The sequence below is a fragment of the Schistocerca serialis genome, chromosome 3 (genome assembly GCF_023864345.2).
Source record: "Schistocerca serialis cubense isolate TAMUIC-IGC-003099 chromosome 3, iqSchSeri2.2, whole genome shotgun sequence".
In the NCBI taxonomy this organism is placed as follows: Eukaryota; Metazoa; Arthropoda; class Insecta; order Orthoptera; family Acrididae; genus Schistocerca; species Schistocerca serialis.
The window spans coordinates 308,756,765-308,770,906 of record NC_064640.1 but is presented as its reverse complement, the minus strand read 5'-3'; the positions used below and the strand labels follow the sequence as shown (position 1 = coordinate 308,770,906).

Sequence of the window (14,142 nt, the reverse complement as noted above, 5' to 3'; positions counted from 1 at the left end):
GAGGTTAGACATTATGATTTGATGTTAGTCAAGAATGCCTGTAAGGCAACAAAAATGCCTTTATAAGTAACTCACTGAGTTTGATCTAGGATGTGTAATATGGCTGTGCAAAACTGAATTTTTCTTTTGCAGTATTGCACAAAGACTTGGCAGGAATGTAGCCACTGTATATGATTGTTGGCAGCAGTGGTCACAGGAGTGTACAGTTGAAAGAAGACCAGACTTTGGATGGCCACATGGCACTCCTGAGACGGAAGACCACTATGTCCAGTGTATGGCTCTGGCACATCTTACTGCATCTGCAGCAACAATTTGAGCAGTGGTTGGTACCACAGTGATACAATAAACTGTTACAAATTGGTTACTTCAATGACGGCTCCAAGCCAGACACCCTGTAGAGTCACCAGCATTAGCTACTTCAGTGATGTCAAGTGAGAGCTCATTGGAGGGCAGGGTGGAGGTCTGCTGTGAGGTCTATTGTGTTTTCCGATGAAAGATGTTTCTACTTCAATGCCAGTGATGGCCTGCAACCAACTTGTCTGCATGTTAGACACACTGGACCTACACCCAGAGTTATAGCCTTGGGTGCAAGTTTGTATGACAGCAGGAGCAGTCTCGCAGTTATCTCACACAACATGACATGGAAATTTGTGTGTCAGTCTGATGATTAGACCTGTTGTACTGCAATTCATGAACATATTCCAGGGGGTGTTTTCCAATGCCCGCCCACATACCACTGTTGTAGCCCAACATGTTCTACAGAGTGTCAACATGCCTTGGGCTTCTCAATCACCAGATCTGTTTCCAATTGATGACATATGGGACATCATCAGATGACAACTCCAGCATCATCTGCAAACAGCATTAATCATCCCTGTATTGACCGACCAGATGCAACAAGCATGGAACTTTATCCCAAAAACTGACATCCTGTACCTGAAAAACACAATGTATGCATGTTTGCATGCTTCTATTCAACATTCTGGTCATTACTAGCATTTCACATATACATTACATTACATTAACCTATGATCTTACGATATTAATTATGTACAAATGTTACATAGTCAAATGCATTTTTGAAATTTCATTATTCTACATGAATTATTTTTTGGTGTTGCAATTTTTTCCCTCATCAGTGTATAAGGGCTCCATATAAGAGAAACAAACTTGATGACAATGTTAGAGAACAAGAAGAGGAAGCAGGTGAAGATGAAATGGGAAATATGATACTGTGAGAAGAATTTGATAGAACACTGAAAGACGTAAGAGGAAATAAGGTCCCTGGAGTAGACAACATTCCATCAGAATTATTGAGAATTGGGGAAGGCAGTAATGACAAAACTGTTCTACCCAGTGTGGAACATTATGACCACCTACCTACCTACCTAGTAGCCAGTATGTCCACCTTTGGCATAGATAACAGCAGCAACACATCATGCCATGGAAGCTTTTGTGTGTCGCTGGAGGCAGTTGACACCACATTACATAAACAAGTCACCTAATTCCCATAAATTCATGGGAGAGGGCAGGGGGCATGAGCTCTGATGCCACATTCTATCACAACTCAGGTGTCTTTGATCCATTTCAGATCAGGCAAGTTGGGGGGGGGAACACATCAACTGAAACTCATGACTGTGTTCCTTGAAGCACTCCATCACACTCCTGGCCTTGTGACATAGTGAATTATCATGGTGAAAAATTCTACTGTCATCAGGGAACATGATCATTGTAAATGGGTGTACATGGTCTGCAACCAATGTAAGATACTCCTTGGCCATCATGGTGCCTTGCACGAGCTCCAGTGGACCTATGAATGACCACTTCAATTTTTCTGCTTTTGCTTTGCTACTATCTGTTTCAGTACCTGTCTTGACAGTAGATTTTGTACCTCTAAAATCTTTATATATGAGCAGAATTTCTTTGATTCTTGTAAGAGAGTATTTCAGTATGGAAGTTGTTGAAGGTCTCATGGAATGCTCTCTTGACAGCCAAACATCTCTATACAGCTCTATACTTTGTTTCACACCTATTATGCTGTAGTCTTTGTTTCTTTAGAAGATCCTTTGCAGCTACTGTATACCATGCAGGATGAACTGTTCTTCTAGGTACAAAAAGCCTATATGTACTGCATCTTTGAGGCCTATGTGCACCCACATATGTTCCTTGTGACTACGTAAACCATACAAGCAGTTCTATTATTATTAGGGAAGCTAAAGTTGGTCATCTTCAGCACCTTCTGTGAAGCTAAGCGAAACTTATTCACCTGATCTCTCATGCCTCACAGCCAGATGAACACCCTGTGGATTGGGTACACACTTTCAGTGCTCTAGTATGTAGCTAGTAGAAAAGTTGATGATGGGAAGGACGCTTCATTTTATACAGTTGCTGTAAAGAAACTTCTAAAGCAAAGCAAAAGCAGAGATGCTATTTTCAAGAGGGATATCCAGGGGTATTAGCCCAATTTAATTCTCATGCCACTGTGAAGGTGTGTCAGTGGTTTTGAGAAACCATTGAAGTTGGTAAAATTGAACCAAGTTCCAGAGCCCAATGGAATCCCTATCAGATTCTATACTGATTTTGCAGCAAGTTACCTCCCGTTTGACCATAATCTACCATATGTCTATCGACCAAAAAAGCATGTGTAGCAGTTCGAAGAAAGCACAGGCACAGGCTACAAGAAGGGTAGCAGAATTGATCCACAAAAGTACTGTCCAATATCTTTGACATTCATTTGTTGTGGAGCCTTAGAACATATTCTGAGCTAAAATGCAATGAAATATTTCAAACAGAATGACCTTCTCCATGCTTACCGTCATGATTAAAATTGATTGTCTGAAACCCAACTCACACTTTCCTTGAATGCCACGGATCAAGGCAGTCAGATAGGTGGACAAGAAATAAAATATGATGGATGTTTGTGTATAGAGAGGTGGCATTAACAGTGGCAAGTGGGGATCCAGGTGGTAATGGGGTGGGGATGGTCATGACTTATTTGTGTCTTCCCAGTATCCTTTCTACTCCAAACCCAGTACCTTATTTTATTCCTTATATGCCTCACCAACTGAGTCCTCACACACAACTACTTTTCCTTTCAGAATGAGATTTTCACTCTGCAGCAGAGTGTGCACTGATATGAAACTTCCTGGTAGATTAAAACTGTGTGCCGGACTGAGACTCGAACTTGGGACCTTTGCCTTTTGCTGGCAAGTGCTCTACCAACTGAGCTACCCAAGCACGACTCACACCCTGTCCTCACAGCTTTACTTCTGCCTCCTTTCTTTCAGGAGTGATAGTTCTGCAAGGTTCGCAGGAGAGCTTCTGTTAAGTTTGGAAGGTAGGAGACGAGATACTGGCAGAAGTAAAGCTGTGAGGACAGGGCATGAGTCGTGCTTGGGTAGCTCAGTTGGTAGAGCACTTGCCAGTGAAAGGCAAAGGTCCTGAGCTCGAGTCTCAGTTTGGAACACAGTTTTAATCTGCCAGGAAGCTACTTTTCCTTTGATGGAAAATATACAGGGTGATTAGAAAGAATCTGGAAAGCTTGTGAGGGTGTTGAAGAGTAGGTTGTGCTGAGAAATAAATGTTAAGAACAGAAGTCAATACATTTCATAGTTTCTGAGTCAATTATCACTGGAATTTGCCAATCAGGCTATTACATTCACAATTTCAAACTGCATGCTAGAGACGGTGTCACCAAATGTGTTCTTCTTTTGGTTTGCTAAAACCTAACAAGAGAGTGATACAAAAGTTGCACAGGGGTCAGTAGTAAGGACTGAACTTGAAGCAGATGCTGAGCAGTCTTATGCACTATCATCTATGCTATGAGAACAACTAACACTAATTATGTATGGCAGGCCACTTGAATTTGCATGCACATCCATCTGATTGGCTAATTCAGTGCTTTAGATTAGATTAGTACTTGTTCCATAGATCATGAATACGACACTTTGTAATGATGTGGAACATGTCAGGTTAATAAATGGTGTCTGTACAAGATATTGCAATGAGTAGAAGGAGTTGCCAATAAGAAATTCTTTTAATTTCCTTTTAAATGCTATATGTCAGACTTTTGACTTTTGATGCTATTAGGTAAGTGATCAAATACTTTTGTGGCAGCATAATTTACCCTCTTCTGAGCCAAAGTTAGATTTAATCTTGAGTAGTGAAGATCATCCTTTCTCCTAGTGTTGTAGCCATGTACACTGCTATTACTTTTGAATTCGTTTGTATTGTTAATAACAAATTTCATAATTGAATATATACACTACTGGCCATTAAAATTGCTACACCAAGAAGAAATGCAGATGATAAACGGGTATTCATTGGACAAATATATTATACTAGAACTGACATTTGATAACATTTTCACGCAATGTGGGTGTATAGATCCTGAGAAATCAGTACCCAGAACAACCACCTCTGGCTGTAATAATGGCCTTGATACGCCTGGGCATTGAGTCAAACAGAGCTTGGATGGTGTATACAGGTACAGCTGCCCATGCAGCTTCAACATGATACCGCAGTTCATCAAGAGTAGTGACTGGCGTATTGTGATGAGCCAGTTGCTCGGCCACCATTGACCAGACGTTTTCAGTTGGTGAGAGATCTGGAGAATGTGCTGGCCAGGGCAGCATTCGAACATTTTCTGTGTCCAGAAAGGCCCGTACAGGACCTAAAACACGCGGTCATGCATTATCCTGCTGAAATGTAAGGTTTCACAGGGATCAAATGAAGGGTAGAGCCACAGGTCATAACACATCTGAAATGTAACGTCTACTGTTCAAAGTGCCATCAATGCAAACAAGAGGTGACCAAGACATGGAACCAATGGCACCCCATACCATCACGCTGGGTAATACGCCAGTATGGCAATGACGAATACACGCTTACAATGTGCGTTCACTGCGATGTCACCAAACACGGATGTGACCATCATGATCTTGTAAACAGAACCTGGATTCATCCGAAAAAAATGACGTTTTTGCCATTTGTGCACCCAGGTTCGTTGTTGAGTACACCATCGCAGGTGCTCCTGTCTGTTATGCAGCATCAAGGGTAACCGCAGCTGATAGTCTATGCTGCTGCAAACGTCGTCAACTGTTCATGCAGATGGTTGTTGTCTTGCAAACGTCCCCATCTGTTGACTCAGGGATCGAGACATGGCTGCACGATCCGTTACAGCCATGCAGATAAGATGCCTGTCATCTCGACTGCTAGTGATACGAGGCCATTGGGATCCAGCACGGCATTCCGTATTACCCTCCTGAACCCACCGATCCATATTCTGCTAACAGTCATTGGATCTCGACCAACGTGAGCAGCAATGTCACGATACGATAAACTGCAATCACGATAGGCTACAATTCGACCTTTATCAAAGTCAGAAACGTGATGGTACACGTTTCTCCTCCTTACACGAGGCATCACAACAACATTTCACCAGGCAACGCTGGTCAACTGTTGTTTTTGTATGAGAAGTCGGTTGGAAACTTTCCTCATGTCAGCACATTGTAGGTGTCACCACCGGTGCCAACCTTGTGTGAATGCTCTGAAGAGTTAATCATTTGCGTTTCACAGCATCTTCTTCCTGTCGGTTAAATTCTGCATCTGTAGCACATCATCTTCATGGTGTAGCAATTTTAATGGCCAGTAGTGTATATTGTGAGGCTGCAGTGAAGATCTCTAGCTCTTTAAATAAGTGTCTGCAGGATGATCTTGGATGAGCTCCACCAATTATTCTGATTACATGCTTTTGTGCAATGAACACTCTTTTACTCAATGATGAGTTACCCCAGAATATGATGCCATATGAAAGCAGAGAATGAAAATAGGTGTGGTAAGCTAATTTACTCAGATGTATATCACTAAAATTTGCAATTACCCTAATAGCATAAGTAGCTGAACTCAAATGTTTCAGCAGATCCTCAGTGTGTTTTTTCCAGTTCAACCCCTCATCAATGCATACACCTAGAAATTTTGAATATTCTACCTTAGCTACCGATTTCTGATTGAAGTCTATATTTATTAATGGTGTCATTCCATTTACTGTGTGGAACTGTATATACTGTGTTTTGTCAAAGTTTAATGAGAGCCCATTTGCTGAGAACCACTAAATGATTTTCTGAAAAACATCGTTTACAATTTCACCAGTTAATTCTTGTCTGTTGAGTGTGATAGCTATATTTGTATCAGTGGCAAAAAGTACCAGTTTTGCATTTTCGTGAATATAGAATGGCAAGTCATTAATATATATTAAGAACAGCAGAGGACCCAAGACCAAACCATGCGGCACCCCATTCTTGATTGTCCCCCAGTTTGAGAAATCACCAGTTTTTTGCATATTATGTGAACTGTTTATTTCAACTTTCTGCTCTCTTCCAGTTACGTATGAATTAAACCATTTGAGCGCTGTCTCATTCATACCACAGTACTTGAGCTTGTCTAGAAGTATTTCATTATTTACACAATCAAAAGCCTTTGATAGATCATAAAAAATCCCCATAGGTGACTTCCGGTTACTCAGAACATTTAATATTTCATTAGTGAAAGTTGTTGTTGTTGTTGTGGTCTTCAGTCCTGAGACTGGTTCGATGCAGATCTCCATGCTAATCTATCCTGTGCAAGCTTCTTCATCTCCCAGTACCTACTGCAACCTACATCCTTCTGAAGCTGCTTAGTGTATTGATCTCTTGGTCTCCCTCTATGATTTTTACCCTCCACGCTGCCTTCCAATGCTAAATTTGTGATCCCTTGATGCCTCAAAACATGTCCTACCAACCGACCCCTTCTTCTAGTCAAGTTGTGCCACAAACTTCTCTTCTCCCCAATCCTATTCAATACCTCCTCATTAGTTACGTGATCTACCCACCTTATCTTCAGCATTCTTCTATAGCACCACATTTCGAAAGCTTCTATTCTCTTCTTGTCCAAACTGGTTATCATCCATGTTTCACTTCCATACATGGCTACACTCCATACAAATACTTTCAGAAACGACTTCCTGACACTTAAATCTATACGCGATGTTAACAAATTTCTCTTCTTCAGAAACGATTTCCTTGCCATTGCCAGTCTACATTTTATACCCTCTCTACTTCGACCATCCTCAGTTATTTTGCTCCCTAAGTAGCAAAACTCCTTTACTACTTTAAGTGTCTCATTTACTAATCTAATCCCCTCAGCATCACCCGATTTAATTTGACTACATTCCATTATCCTCGTTTTGCTTTTGATGATGTTCATCTTATATCCTCCTTTCAAGACACTGTCCATTCCGTTCAACTGCTCTTCCAAGTCCTTTGCTGTCTCTGACAGAATTACAATGTCATCAGCGAACCTCAAAGTTTTTACTTCTTCTCCATGAATTTTAATACCTACTCCGAATTTTTCTTTTGTTTCCTTTACTGCTTGCTCAATATACAGATTGAATAACATCGGGGAGAGGCTACAACCCTGTCTCACTCCTTTCCCAACCACTGCTTCCCTTTCATGCCCCTCGACTCTTATAACTGCCATCTGGTTTCTGTACAAATTGTAAATAGCCTTTCGCTCCCTGTATTTTACCCCTGCCACCTTCAGAATTTGAAAGAGAGTATTCCAGTTAACGTTGTCAAAAGCTTTCTCTAAGTCTACAAATGCTAGAAACGTAGGTTTGCCTTTTCTTAATCTTTCTTCTAAGATAAGTTGTAAGGTTAGTATTGCCTCACGTGTTCCAACATTTCTACGGAATCCAAACTGATCTTCCCCGAGGTCCGCTTCTACCAGTTTTTCCATTTGTCTGTAAAAAATTCGCATTAGTATTTTGCAGCTGTGACTTATTAAACTGATAGTTCGGTAATTTTCACATCTGTCAACACCTGCTTTCTTTGGGATTGGAATTATTGTATTCTTCTTGAAGTCTGTGGGTATTTCGCCTGTCTCATACATCTTGCTCACTCAATGGTAGAGTTTTGTAATGACTGGCTCTCCCAAGGCCATCAGTAGTTCTAATGGAATGTTGTCTACTCCCGGGGCCTTGTTTCGACTCAGGTCTTTCAGTACTCTGTCAAACTCTTCACGCAGTATCTTATCTCCCATTTTATCTTCATCTACATCCTCTTCCATTTCCATAATATTGCCCTCAAGTACATCGCCCTTGTATAAACCCTCTATATACTCCTTCCACCTTTCTGCCTTCCCTTCTTTGCTTAGAACTGGGTTGCCATCTGAGCTCTTGATATTCATACAAGTGGTTCTCTTCTCTCCAAAGGTCTCCTTAATTTTCCTGTAGGCAGTATCTATCTTACCCCTAGTGAGACAAGCCTCTACATCCTTACATTTGTCCTCTAGCCATCCCTGCTTAGCCATTTTGCACTTCCTGTCGATCTCATTTTTGAGACGTTTGTATTTCTTTTTGCCCACTTCATTTATTGCATTTTTATATTTTCTCCTTTCATCAATTAAATTCAATATTTCTTCTGTTACCCAAGGGTTTCTACTAGCCCTCGTCTTTTTACCTATTTGATCCTCTGCTGCCTTCACTATTTCATCCCTTAAAGTTACCCATTCTTCTTCTACCGTATTTCTTTCCCCCATTCCTGTCAATTGTTCCCTTATGCTCTCCCTGAAACTCTGTACAACCTCTGGTTCTTTCAGTTTATCCAGGTCCCATCTCCTTAAATTCCCACCTTTTTGCAGTTTCTTCAATTTCAATCTGCAGTTCATAACCAATAGATTGTGGTCAGAATCCACATCTGCCTCTGGAAATGTCTTACAATTTAAAACCTGGTTCCTAAATCTCTGTCTTACCATTATATAATCCATCTGATACCTTTTAGCATCTCCAGGATTCTTCCAGGTATACAACCTTCTTTTATGATTCTTGAACCAAGTGTTAGCTATGATTAAGTTATGCTCTGTGCAAAATTCTACAAGGCGGCTTCCTTTTTCATTTCTTCCCCCCAATCCATATTCACCTACTATGTGTCCTTCTCTCCCTTTTCCTACTGACGAATTCCAGTCACCCATGACTATTAAATTTTCGTCTCCCTTCACTACCTGAATAATTTCTTTTATCTCGTCATACATTTCATCAATTTCTTCATCATCTGCTGAGCTAGTTGTCATATTAACTTGTACTACTGTACTAGGCATGGGCTTTGTGTCTATCTTGGCCACAAAATGCGTTCACTATGCTGTTTGTAGTAGCTAACCCACACTCCTATTTTTTTATTCATTATTAAACCTACTCCTGCATTACCCCTATTTGATTTTGTATTTATAACCCTGTAATCACCTGACCAAAAGTCTTGTTCCTCCTGCCACCGAACTTCACTAATTCCCACTATATCTAACTTTAACCTATCCATTTCCCTTTTTAAATTTTCTAACCTACCTGCCCGATTAAGGGATCTGACATTCCACGCTCCGATCCGTAGAATGCCAGTTTTCTTTCTCCTGATAACGACGTCCTCTTGAGTAGTCCCCGCCCGAGATCCGAATGGGGGACTATTTTACCTCCGGAATATTTTACCCAAGAGGACGCCATCATCATTTAATCATACAGTAAAGCTGCATGTCCTCGGGAAAAATTACGGCTGTCGTTCCCCTTGCTTTCAGCCGTTCGCAGTACCAGCACAGCAAGGACGTTTTGGTTAATGTTACAAGGCCAGATCAGTCAATCATCCAGACTGTTGCCCCTGCAACTACTGAAAAGGCTGCTGCCCCTCTTCAGGAACCACATGTTGGTCTGGCCTCTCAACAGATACCCCTCCGTTGTGGTTGCACCTACGGTACGGCCATCTGTATCGCTGAGGCACACAAGCCTCCCCACCAACAGCAAGGTCCATGGTTCATGGGGGGTTAGTGAAAGTATATATAGCATTTTCTGTTGAAAAACCCTTCTGGAAACCAAACTGACATTTTGTTAAAACTTTATTTTTACAAAGGTGTGAAGCTACTCTACAATACATTACTTTTTCAAGAATTTTGGATAAGGCAGTCAGAAGAGAGATTGGGCAGTAGCTGTTGACATCAGACGTATCCTCTTTTTTATGCAGTGGTTTAACAATGGCATACTTCAGTCTATCTGGGAAAATACCCTGCTTCAGAGAGCTATTACATATGTGACTAAGAATACCACTTATTTCTTGGGAACAAGCTTTTATTATCCTGCTGGGAATGCCATCAATTCCATGTGAGCTTTTATTCTTGAGAGAGTTAATTATCTTCCTAATTTCAGAAGGAGAGGTGGGTGGAATTTCTATTGTATCATATGGTGTGAGTAAGGCATCTTCCATTAACTGCCTTGTTTCTTCTCATGAACATTTAGATCCTATTTTCTCTACAACATTTAAAAAATGATTATTCAAAATGTTTTCGACTTCCGGCTTGTTGTTTATCAAGTTTCCATTCGCTTTGATGGTGATGCCATCATCCTGTACTCTTGGTTGCCCTGTCTCCCTTGTAATAATATTCCAAATTGTTTTGATTTTGTTATCAGAGATATTAATCTCAGACATGATGCACATGCTTCTGGACTTTTTAATAACCTTTCTTATTGTAGCACAGTAGTTTTTATAATATTTGGCTGTTTCTGGGTCATTACTCTTTCTTGTTTCTAGATACAGTTCCCTTTTGTAGTTACAAGATATTTTTATTCCTTTAGTAAGCCAAGGTTTTTTGCATGGTTTCTTATAATTAGATTTAATTACTTTCTTGGGGAAACAGTTTTAAAATTCTCTTGCAAGTGTGTCATGAAATAAGTTATATTTTAAATTAGCATCGGGTTCCTTGTACACCTCATCCCAGTCTAACTGCTGAAGATTTTCTCTGAAATTTCTAATTGTTGAGTCATTAATTGAACACACAACTTTGGAGGGTAGTTTTGAATTACTGAATGGAGCTATGTCATATACTGTAACTAGCTGAGCATCATGATCAGAAAGCTTATTCTCAACAGGATGCTAATTAACTCAAAATGGACAATGCATCAAATTTTTTACTTAACAATTATTTTTCAGCACAACCTACCCTGCAACACCCTTACAAGCTTATCAGATTCTTCCTGCCTACCCTGTACAAACAAATCTGCAGCACAATCATGGGCACTACATAACACACCTGTTGCCAAATTGGCCTATGCCTAAGAATTTATGCCAACTTGTTTATGGGCCATCTAGAACAATCCTTCCTAGACTGTAAAGACCCCAAATCCCTTGGGTGTTTCATGTTGATTGGTAATATCTTCATGATCTGGACTCCATGCCAAGAGGCCCTATTGTCATTCCTCCACAACCTCAACACCTTCTCTCCTATCCACTTCACCTGATCCTCCTCATCCCATTGTTCCACCTTCACGAACATTTATTTCCACCTCTCTGATGACTCCAACCATACTTCTATACATGTCAACAGTATCTGCATTGTGACAGCTGTTAACCTTTCCACAACAACAAAATTACAGTGAATATCTTACAAAGGCCTTTACTGACAGGCACTACCCCAAAATCTAGTCTGTAAGCTGATTTCCTGCACCATTTCCTCACCCACCACCCATAAGAACTGGCTTCATAGGAGCACCTCCACCCCTCCCCTTCTGCCCCCTCCCCTTCGGCCCCCCCCCCCCTCCCACCCTGTCATCACTCAGTATCATCCCAGACTGGAAGAATGTGTCAAACTTTCTGCCCCATTCTTGAAACATTCTAAGCTTGTGGTCTGTCTCTGATGATGTCAGTGCTGATGGGACATTAAAACCTAATTTCCTTCTTTCTTCTCACAGACTGGAGCAAGTGTACCGTGTCGTTTTCCAGGACTTCTGCTATATGTCATCAAGCTGGGAAATGAGGGATGTGCTACCTATGATACTTCACACCCCTCCTGAAGTGATATTTTGCTGCCCACTCAGTCTGTACAAGTTTCTGGTCTATATGAGACATATTCCTGTGGGAGGCCCAGGTGTAAGACCTGCCTGATTCACCCACCTCGCACATCCTACTCTAGGTCTGTCACAAGTGTAGTTTATGCCGTCATAGTCAGTTCCATCTATGAAAGCAGCCATGTCATATACCATCTCTCCTGCAATTTCTGCAGAGTATTTTATGTGAGCATGACCAGCAACCAGCTGTCCACCAGAATTAGTGGCCACCACCAAATTGTGACAAAGATGAGCTGACCATCCAGCAATGGAACACAATGCTGAGCATAACCTGCTTGAGTTCAATGGCTGCTTCACATCGCATGCCCTCTGGATCCTTTCCTCCAGTATCAGCTTCTCTGAGCTATGTAGTTGAAAGTTACCCTTGCAATGCATCCTATGCTCACTTAATCCTCCTGATCTCAATTCTGCTAACCCCCTGTCTGCACACCCTCTTCCCAATAGTCCCTCCTTCTTCTGTCTTGTCATTCCCTCCCAATCCATACCTCGATTTCATCATCATCATCATCATGCCCTGCATGAACTCATCGGCTCTGGTGCCCATGTATCATGCCCCTAGCCTGCGCCCCTACTCCCTCATCCTTCCACATTCCTACCCCAGCCTCCCTCTAAGCCACTACCTACCCTCCCCAACATCTTCTCTTCCGTTCTGTCTTTTTGTCCCCCAATACACCATCACCGACATAACCCCTCATCCCAGTCCATCTGCGGAACTGTAATCCTGGCATTGTGTGTTCAGCCAATGCAATGAAGCTGCACGTGTGTGTGTGTGTGTGTGTGTGTGTGTGTGTGTGTGTGTGTGTGTGTGTGTGTGTGTGTGTGTGTGTCTGAGGGCTAATTTGAAAAATATAGTTTTCATTCTTTTTGTGTGAGTGTCGATGACTCAGCACTTCAACTATTGGGTGAGTGAGTAGTAAGTGGACCCTGCCAGTACACTTCGATTAGTTGTATGCATCCTTTTTTTCTGCAACCAGAGACATTTTTCAAACAAAAGGCAGTAGGCCACAGTAAATAAGATCCAAAAATATATCAATAAAAAATGTAAACAAAATACTCTGGATCATGTAATTCATTACAGTTATTTTTAGTTTTCTTCATTCCCTTTTATCTCAATTTAATATTTCCTTCCTCAAAATAATTGAAATTGTAAGCACTAATTAATTTATTATATCTGTTTGGCAAAATAGTCTTAAATTCATTATTGAGCTCAATACAAATTTTCTTCCCAAATCTGGTATTCAAATATTCACAGCATGTAATGCTGCAAAAAACATTTATTTGTAGCTTACTAAACTTTTTAAACAAATTAGAATTGTCTCGTAAGTAGAGTTTCAGTTTATATAGAATAAAATTTTAATAAGATTAAAAGTAAATTCATTATATAAATAAGGATCAATGTGGCTAACGTGTGGGATGAATTTCTTGAGAGAAAGAAGTTAAATGTGCTATTCCCAAAAAAATATTTTAAGCCATCTTTAATTATGGACCATTTGAGAAGTGAGTGTCATATTATTGTTATTGATGTATCAAGACTAATTTATGGAGAAGAACAATACAAAAGGATATTTGATATTTATGAGGAAACTGATACAGAAATATGGGAAGAAAGAGAAAATTCTAATTCTGCCTTTCTTACTGTAAAAAATATTGAATTGTAGTTTACCAGTAAATAGTTCATCAAAAACATTAAAAAATAATATTCATGCTTACATATTATTTTTAGAAGTATCATCCTCAATAAGCAAACACTCTAAATACAGACATTTTTTAAAAAAAAAGAGAGGACATATTATTGTTATTGATGTATCAAGACTAATTTATGGAGAAGAACAATACAAAAGGATATTTGATAGTTATGAGGAAACTGATATAGAAATATGGGAAGAAAGAGAAAATTCTAATTCTAAATTGGTAAGCGGGTCAAGGGCTTCCATCTAGTCACTCACTGATCAGTCTCGTCTGGCAACAGAAGACAGCAAAATGAAAGCTGAAATTTTAAATTTAGCGTTTGAGAAAACTTTCACGCAGGAGGATCGTACAAACATACCACCGTTTGAGTCTCGTACAGATTCCTGTATGGAGGACATAGTGATAGACATTACTGGGGTTGTGAAGCAGATGAATGGGTTGAAAATAAATAAATCGCCAGGTCCTGATGGGATTCCAATTCGGTTTTACAGAGAGTACTCTACTGCATTGGCTCCTTACTTAGCTTGCATTTGTCGTGA

The 14,142-nt window shown here is 40.4% G+C and overlaps 1 protein-coding gene across 3 annotated transcripts in view; it reads left to right on the top strand.

Annotated features, from left to right (window-relative positions):
• The window catches only part of LOC126470105 (glutamate receptor ionotropic, kainate 2-like), a 522,028-nt gene that overhangs the window by 203,101 nt on the left and 304,785 nt on the right, over positions 1–14,142 (top strand). The window lies entirely within an intron of this gene.